Genomic DNA, 8,240 nt, shown 5'->3' on the forward strand with positions numbered 1-8,240 from the left:
CTCAGTGTTTCCTGGATTTTCATGATCTTAAAACTTTTGTAATTTAAGAAAATCATTTTGGGAGTTCCCTTGTGGCACAGCAAGTTAAGGATCTGGTGTTGGCAGAATCCCAGGTCACTGCTGTGGCTCGTGTTTGATCCCTGGCCAGGGAAATTCCACATGCTACAGGCACAGCCAAAAAAATAGAAAATCTTTTTTTTTTGTTTTGTTTTGTTTTTTAGGGCTATACCTGCAGCATACGGAGGTTCCCAGGTTAAGGGTCTAATCAGAGCTACAGCTGCTGGCGTACCCACGGCAATGCCAGATCCAAGCCACATCTGCAACCTACACCACAGCTCATGGCAATGCTGGATCCTTAACCCACTGAGCAAGGCCAGGGATCAAACCCAAAACCTCATGGTTCCTAGTTGGATTCGTTAACCATTGAGCCACAGTGGGAATGCCAAAAGTTGAATACTTTTTAAAACCATTTTAATATTCTTTTAGAAAACAGTGACTGTGATGGCAGCAGTGTGATGGTGCTGGTGGTGTGTTTGTGCATTTTCTCCCATGTAAATGTGTCACAATTAGAAATATGAAGATTCACTTATTAATATTTATAAAAAACTAAAATTTAAACAATTGGGGGGAGTTCCGATTGTGGCTCAGCAGTAATGAACCCAACTAGTATCCATGAGGATGCTTGTTGGATCCCTGGCCTTACTCAGTGGGTTAAGGATTTGGCGTTGGCATGAGGTGTGGTGTAGCTTGCAGAAGCAGCTTGGATCTGGCATTGCTGTGGCTATGGCTATGGCTGTGGCTGGCAGCTACAGCTCTGATTCCACCCCTATCCTGGGAACTTCCACATGCTGCACATAGGACTCTAAAGAGCAAAAAAAAAAAAAAACAAAAAAAAGAAAGAAAAATTAGAAAAATGCCACCATGCAGACAAATCTGAAATATTATCCATAGATTTACAGTTCCTTTGATGATAAAGTTGTGTTTCCATTCATAGACTAAAAACATAAGAATCACTTTTAAATTCTCTCACTCCTTTATTTTCTACAAAATTCTGTGGGTTTCATGTTTGCAGTACTTTTTGTATCTCTTTTAATTTCCATTTCCTTTTCTTCTGAACCCTAACTCTTTTCCCCTGGTTTGCTGCAGTGCTACAAAACTGGTCTTCCTGGTATAATCTTGATGCTTTATCTTATATTGTACCACCAAATTAATGTCAGGAGAATAAAGACATTCAACAACTTCTACGATCTCTTTTCTAACCTACTTTTTTCCTATTTTTTTTCAAAATTGGTCACTCCATTCCAGCTCAAGTAAAACTCAAGTAAAGACTTATTGTTCCTTCTAGAAACCCTTGGATTTTGAGGTCTGTATCTTTTCTTCTTCCTTCACCAATGACATTTAATTCTTTAATTCTTCATTTGCTTTGATATTCCCCCAAATTTAAAGTCTGGCTCAACTGCAATCTCCTCTATGAAATGTTACATGAGTCTCCTGAGTAGAAGTGCATCCAATTTTTAACCAAAGAACTTTTATTATTTTCCACCACGTAATTTTTTTTAAATTTATCAACCACTTAACATTTATGATGTGCTAAATACTATTCTCATTGCTTTACAAATGCTTATTAATTTGAAGCGCAAAATAATCCTATGAGATAGGTCTTACTGTTAATCTAACTTTAAATTAGATTTTTCAGCAATTCATAACCACGTAGTCTGACTCTTGAGACCATGTATTTAAATTTATGCTGTGTGGCTGGTTATTTATACATAATTTTACCTCTTTTAGAAGTGTATAAAGGCAAAAATCTGTATATTAGTTATCCTCTCCCTCCTAATGGAACCTAGCTTATTGCATTTATAACACATTCAACTAGTGATTTTAGGTCATAGATTATTTTTACATGAATCAGTGATTTCATTGAGAATTGCAAAATGATTAATTTATTTTTTTATTAACTCCCAGAATTTCTTTTCATTTTTAAAGTTTTATTGAAGTATAGTTGATTTACAATGTTGTGATAATTTTGGCTGTACAACAGTGATTCAGTTAAACCAAAATGGTTAATTTCTAACTCCAAATGTCTGCAGAAATTTATCATTAATTATGTACTTATTTCAAATATAGTTAATTTAGGAAAGTCATTAAAAATGTCTTATTTTTTTCATTTTATTTTAAAATGCTTAGAGCACTAGTTCACACTGTAAACAGTCTCTAATATTGATGGATGGTTTGGTTGTTTTAAATTATCTTTATGTACTCATGGATTTTTTTATGTATTGGAAGAGTTTAATGACAATTGTTCTTTTTTGTTTAAATTATACCATCTAAGGAAAGTGGGAGCTCCTTTCAGTAGATTCTTATGTCCTGTGGACAAAAGTGTTGTGGTTTTATAACCACTTCTACATGGGGCACTGGTTTCTTTTTTTGGAAATGAGATTTAGAAACCATGATTTGGGTAATGGAAGATGAAGTTACTGTCTTTTTACTAGACAGATATAGAAATGATGTTTTAAAAGGAAAATTAATCATAAACTCATACTGGTATATCTATTTCAGATGAAAAGATGCAGCCTTTCTTCATGTTTATGGAACCACAAGGTAAATTATTTCGTTTGGCACTACTTTGTTGTTACTCTTTGGAAAATAATAAAGAAGACAATAACTCAAGGCAACAATGAAAATCAGGTGATTAGTCTGCTGACTACTATGCAACCAAAAATCAAAATCTCAGATCTGAATTATTATTAAACTGAGTAATCCGGCCATATGAAAAGTACCATGTTACTATGTTATTCCTTAGATCAAAAACAACTCCACTAATATTAATAAGGAAATACTAAATAGAAAATTATCAAGGATACCCTCAGTTAATATTTGTTTACATTATCTGAATACAGATTTTTTTTTCAGGAAGTTCCTGTGTGGCACAACAGGTTAAGGATCCAGCATTGCCAGAGCTGTGGCATAGGTCACAATTGCAGCATGGGTTTGATCACTGGCCGAGGAATTTCCACATGTCATGAGTGCAGCCAAAAAATATATATATTGCCATATATATGGCAATAATATACCCAAAGAGTATGTTATTTTTTATATATGTATACTGTGCTTCTTAAACTTTTTAAGCTACAGATCCTTTATTAAGATAAAATTTTACATAAAATCCCAGTGTATAAGCAAATGAAAGCAGAGCTACTTTGGGTTGGGGAGGTTTTTATGTAAAATTTTATTTCAACAAAGTTGCCTAGAGCTCTTCCCACTCAGAGAGTCATGTTACCAAAAATCACTTTTAAAGAAAAATAAAATAAAAAATAAGCCTATGGTTTTGAAGTAAGAACGACTAGGGCCTAAATTGGTCGTTCCACTTTCTAGCTCTGTAAATCAGGGGAAAATTACATAATCTACCAGGACATGACTTACTTATGTGTAAATTCAGAATCTCAGAAGAAAACTTTATTATGAAAACACAATAAAATCATGGTTTTGAATGCATTTTATTTATTATGTTTCATATAAATGCACATTGTAATTGTTTAGATACTGAATTTTAGTTTTCATTCACATTTTTAATCCTGATCTTCCAGGATTAAGAACCCTCTCTTCTTCCTCCTCAAAAGAAATCTTACAGGATTGTCATGTGCATTTAGTTCCCAAATGAGTCTAAAACAATTGCGAATACCTAGGGCTTCTGTCTTGTAGGTGAAAATGTGATGCATTATTGGTAAAAGATGTTCATTCTCACCACTGACTGAATCATTCTGTGTGAGGTATTGGGCAGTCAGATGCCATACTGCACCTATTGATATTTTAGGGTCTGGGGTATTTCATACATCCCTATAAACCCATTTTATCTCTAAAATCTTTGCAGCAGGCAACATGTACATAAGCTATTAAGAAAAATCTGGCCCAGGAGATAATTTTACCTTCGAACATGATTTGAATCTTTGATAGAAAATATATTCTGCATGCGATAATGGAACCAATGAAACCTCTTTTAGGATAATTTCACTTACAAGGTGATCTCACATTGAGACCTTGAAGAAAGACATGTAAGAGAAGTGTCTTTGTCAGTGCTGTTTTAACTGCATTAGTGAGGTGCAGCAGATGTCTAAATGTTTGGTTAATAAATAGCACATTGAAATGTAATGCACATATTACTTTGTATTCACCAGTTTATGTCTAATATCATGCTTACCACTAGAATTTGTTGAATTCAGAGAAAAATAGCAGTGAAATTATTGTAAAATAAGTTTAGAGAGATTATTCCAAATGTTACATTTTGGAAAAATAAGATGAATCAGGGGGTGCAAGCTGAAAGCTCAGTGAATGTAAAAGACTCCAACTTCACAGAATATTAACATGATGGTATTTAATTACAGATCATTGAAATTATTGTTAGCACTTCTAAGACTTAAACAACAAATTTTAACAACCAAGAAGAAAACAGGTACAGGATCTTTCATTAATGAAGTTGTAAATACAGCATTGATAAGGAAGATATAAGAAAACTGTCCTGTCATTTGCTATAAAGACCAAGGCTGCTTAACAATGTTGAGTTTCTGGTATTATTAATCTCTGATAACACTTCCTGGAAGTCTTGCGCCCTAACAAAATGCTGTCTGATGAAAGATTGTAATATAATCCCCAAATTGAAGCTCTCTTGCTTGTATATATATCTATTTCTACAATGTATTATTATTGTTGCAAATGTTTTAGAAGATAGCAGAGCAAAAATTAGTGTAATAACTCAGTGTAATTAGGCAAATAAATGCTTAACCCAGAATACACAGCTTAACAAAATTCAATTACTTTTAAAAGAAATCAAAACTTTTCTCTCATGTTTACTTGAAAATTTTTCAGAACTTGTTTTTTTTTGTCAATTATTAGATTTGTAAAGTAGCCATCTAACCTTGCAAACATTGTATATGTTTGATAAATGCAACATAGTATTTTTGGTAACAATACAACAATGGCAAAATAATAAAAAGTGAGAAATATTAGTAAACATTATGATTGATTGAAGTTTTTCTTTTCACAGAGTCTGATGCTAAATAAACCTTATGGAAATTAGTGAGTGATCACGTGCACATGAGAAAAAGTATGTGAACTGAAAGGAGGAGGACACCTGAAAAATAGGAAACTTCCACTTTAGCAGATAAATAGCTGGTTCCTGAAAGGTGGAAAATAAACTAGCTTGGTTGCTAAGGGCAACTCTAAATGCTACTTCTTCAAGCGTGACATTGTATTAGAAGATTCATGTCTGTGCCTCTGCTATTTATCTATCTGCAAGTGATTAAGATGATGCTATTTTAAGTCAGGTGTTCACACAACTGTCAGCAATCATGAGTTGTGAAGCAGAGAGCATAAGCACATGGGCTTAAATTCTATACCTTATGTGATGCCCAAAGCACAAAAGTGAAAGACAGTGAAGGCTAGGAACATGAAGAAATGCGGACTTCTTATCAAGTGGAATGTTGCCCCTGTCAAGTAAGGCTGACATTTGTTAGACTGTAACAGGATGCCCATCTGTTTTGGTCAAAATGCAATTCCTGTACAATGGAAAATTACCTGAGATTAACTTGATCTATTTGTTTTGCAGCTCTGTCCAGTTACCTTATATAAAGTTTACAAAAATAAGTCATGAAATGAAACTAAATCAGGTTAAAGTTACAATAAAAAATTTATAAGAATGCCTAAATTTGCTCACATAGCATCAGGACGAATAAAATTATATAATGTTTGGCTGAATATTATTTCAAATGATATTTTTAATTAATGTTGGATAATGTTGCATGGAATGTAAGCATTTAAAATAAGTCTGGTACAGCTTTGATATATAACTGACAAATAAAAAATTGTATCTATTTTAAAGGAACACAGTGCAATGTTTTGATATACATATACGTTGTGAAATGATTACCACAATCTAGCTGATTAACATATCCATCACCTTACATAGTTATTTTCTTTGTTTTTTGTAGTGATAACACTTAAAAGTCTACTTTCTCAGCAAAGTTCAAGTGTTCATTACATTGTTAATTAACTAATGTCACCACTCTGAACACTAGATCTCCACAACTTACTCATCTTGTATAAGTGAAACTTGGTCCCCTTTAATAAACATCTCCCTATTTTCCCCACTTCCCAGCTCCTGGCAACCACCAATCTACTCTCTGCTTCTATGAGTTTTGGCTTTTTTACATTCCACATATAAGTGAAATCAGGTTATAATTTAAAATCCTAAGCACTTAATGTTGTTACTCTCATGGAGTTTGGGATGTTGATCTGCACTGAAAGAAGAAAAACTAACTCCATTTTTCTAATGATATCATGGTCATTGAAAAAATAAAGTCTTGTTACAACTTTGGCATCTGGTATTTTCTACTTGAACAAAAGGTTTTGAGGTTATAGGATAGAATGCTAGTTGCCTACAGACTGTGCTTTCCATTCTGCCACTAGAATTTGCATTAAGTTGAAAGCAGAGCCTCCTTTTATCTTTGTCTTTCTTGAAGCATGCCAGTCAATGCCTTTAGACAAGATATTTTAATCTGTAGTGCCCCATCTACATTAACTATAATGTGGATATTAAAATTCACAAAATAACTTGACTCTTCATTCACTATACTCTAAAAAGCAATTCCTAATTTTTAGTATAAAAATAATATAAAGACTGTGAAAAGGAATTACCCAGATAGAGAAAAAAGCTTTGACATAGTCTGTATGTAGCATAAACTTAACATCAAAGTTATCACTTTGCTTTGCACCTGCAAGCAGATAAGTCACCAGCAGACTGCTGAGCACAGGTGTGATGTGCGCAATTCATCTGAGACTCCTAAACAGAATAAACTGCTCTATTTTCTTCACCATGAGGCCTTTGAGTGGATCTTTATGAAGATTTTGACAGAGTGAACTTTTCTACATCCCTAAAAGTAGTTAAGTCCAAATTCAGTCCCATTGTTTGTGCCAATGCAATATAAAAAAGTCTGTGATATTACTTGGTACATCAAAATCGATGGATCAGTTCTCAAAAAGCTGATAAAGAAGCATATTATATAATAATGTTCTGTATTTCTTAATAAAAGAGTGACTACATCTGGTCCCAGTGAGACATGGTGAAGCGATTTTCTTTAACAAGCTCAGCAGGCAACTCCAAACTCAGAGCAATGGACTGATACTTATGTAAGAGCTGGGGTGTGGAGGTAATTTTTAGAGTGGCTTTCCAGGAACCAAGTCAGAATCTCATTCAATAGATCTTTTGGGGGTCCAGAAATATGAATGCTTGACAATCCTAGATCCCTAAGTATCTTTGATGCAAAGATTTATAGACTGGACTTGTTATTAAAAGTTAGATTTACGGAGGTACTATTTACATAAATAAAAATCACTTTCTTTAAGAGTAGTTTGAAGAGTTGTGTTACCACCAAAATTAATAATATAGGGAGCAGTTTCATCACCACAAAACTCTTTCTCCTGCCTTTTTGCACTTAATGCCTCTTCCTGCCCCAAATACCTGAAAACCAGTCTTTTGTGGTTTTGTTAGTACAATTTTGCCTTTAGGAGATTGACATATAAAAGGAGTCATAGGGAGTTTCTGTCGTGCCTCAGTGGTTAACGAATCTGACTAGGAACCATTAGGTTGTGCGTTCGATCCCTGGCCTCGCTCAGTGGGTTAAGGATCCAGAGTTGCCGCCAAGTAGCTATGCCACTTGGTGGTACTATCAACAATGTGTGATAAATCAATTTTTGCTATATATTTGTCAGAATAGGATATTGGTCATTTTTATATTAGCCATTCCAGTGGATATTTAAAGGTATCTTACAATGTTTTAATCTGCACTTTTCTATTGACTAATGATGATGCTAATCTCTTTCTGTTCTTATTAGTGATCAGGATATATTCTTTAATGAAGTGTCCATTCACATTTACTTTATTTATTTATTCATCTATTTATTTTAGGGGCGCATCTGTGTCATATGGAAGTTCCCAGGCTAGGGGTCAAATCTGAGTTGTAGCTGCCAGCCTATACTATAGCCACAGCAATGCAGGATCTGAGCCACATCTGTGACCTACACCACAGCTCACAGCAACACTGAGTGAGGCTAGGGATTGAACCCACATCCTCTGGATACTAGTTGGGCTCTTAACCCGCTGAGCCATAAGAACTCCGAAATTCGGTTGTATTTTTATAGCTGGGTTCTGAGTTCTTTACATATTGCGGAAAATATGTGTTTTGAAA

At 34.2% G+C, this 8,240-nt stretch overlaps 1 long non-coding RNA gene across 1 annotated transcript in view; it reads left to right on the top strand.

Annotated features, from left to right (window-relative positions):
- LOC102164049 overlaps positions 1 to 7,788 on the top strand; it is a 58,997-nt gene extending 51,209 nt beyond the window's left edge. The window contains exons 2-4 of the long non-coding RNA XR_002336719.1: positions 1,306 to 1,363; positions 2,560 to 2,601; positions 5,042 to 7,788. This is a non-coding gene — a long non-coding RNA (uncharacterized LOC102164049). The remainder of the gene's footprint in view (positions 1 to 1,305; positions 1,364 to 2,559; positions 2,602 to 5,041) is intronic.

Source organism: Sus scrofa, chromosome 11 (assembly GCF_000003025.6).
Source record: "Sus scrofa isolate TJ Tabasco breed Duroc chromosome 11, Sscrofa11.1, whole genome shotgun sequence".
In the NCBI taxonomy this organism is placed as follows: Eukaryota; Metazoa; Chordata; class Mammalia; order Artiodactyla; family Suidae; genus Sus; species Sus scrofa.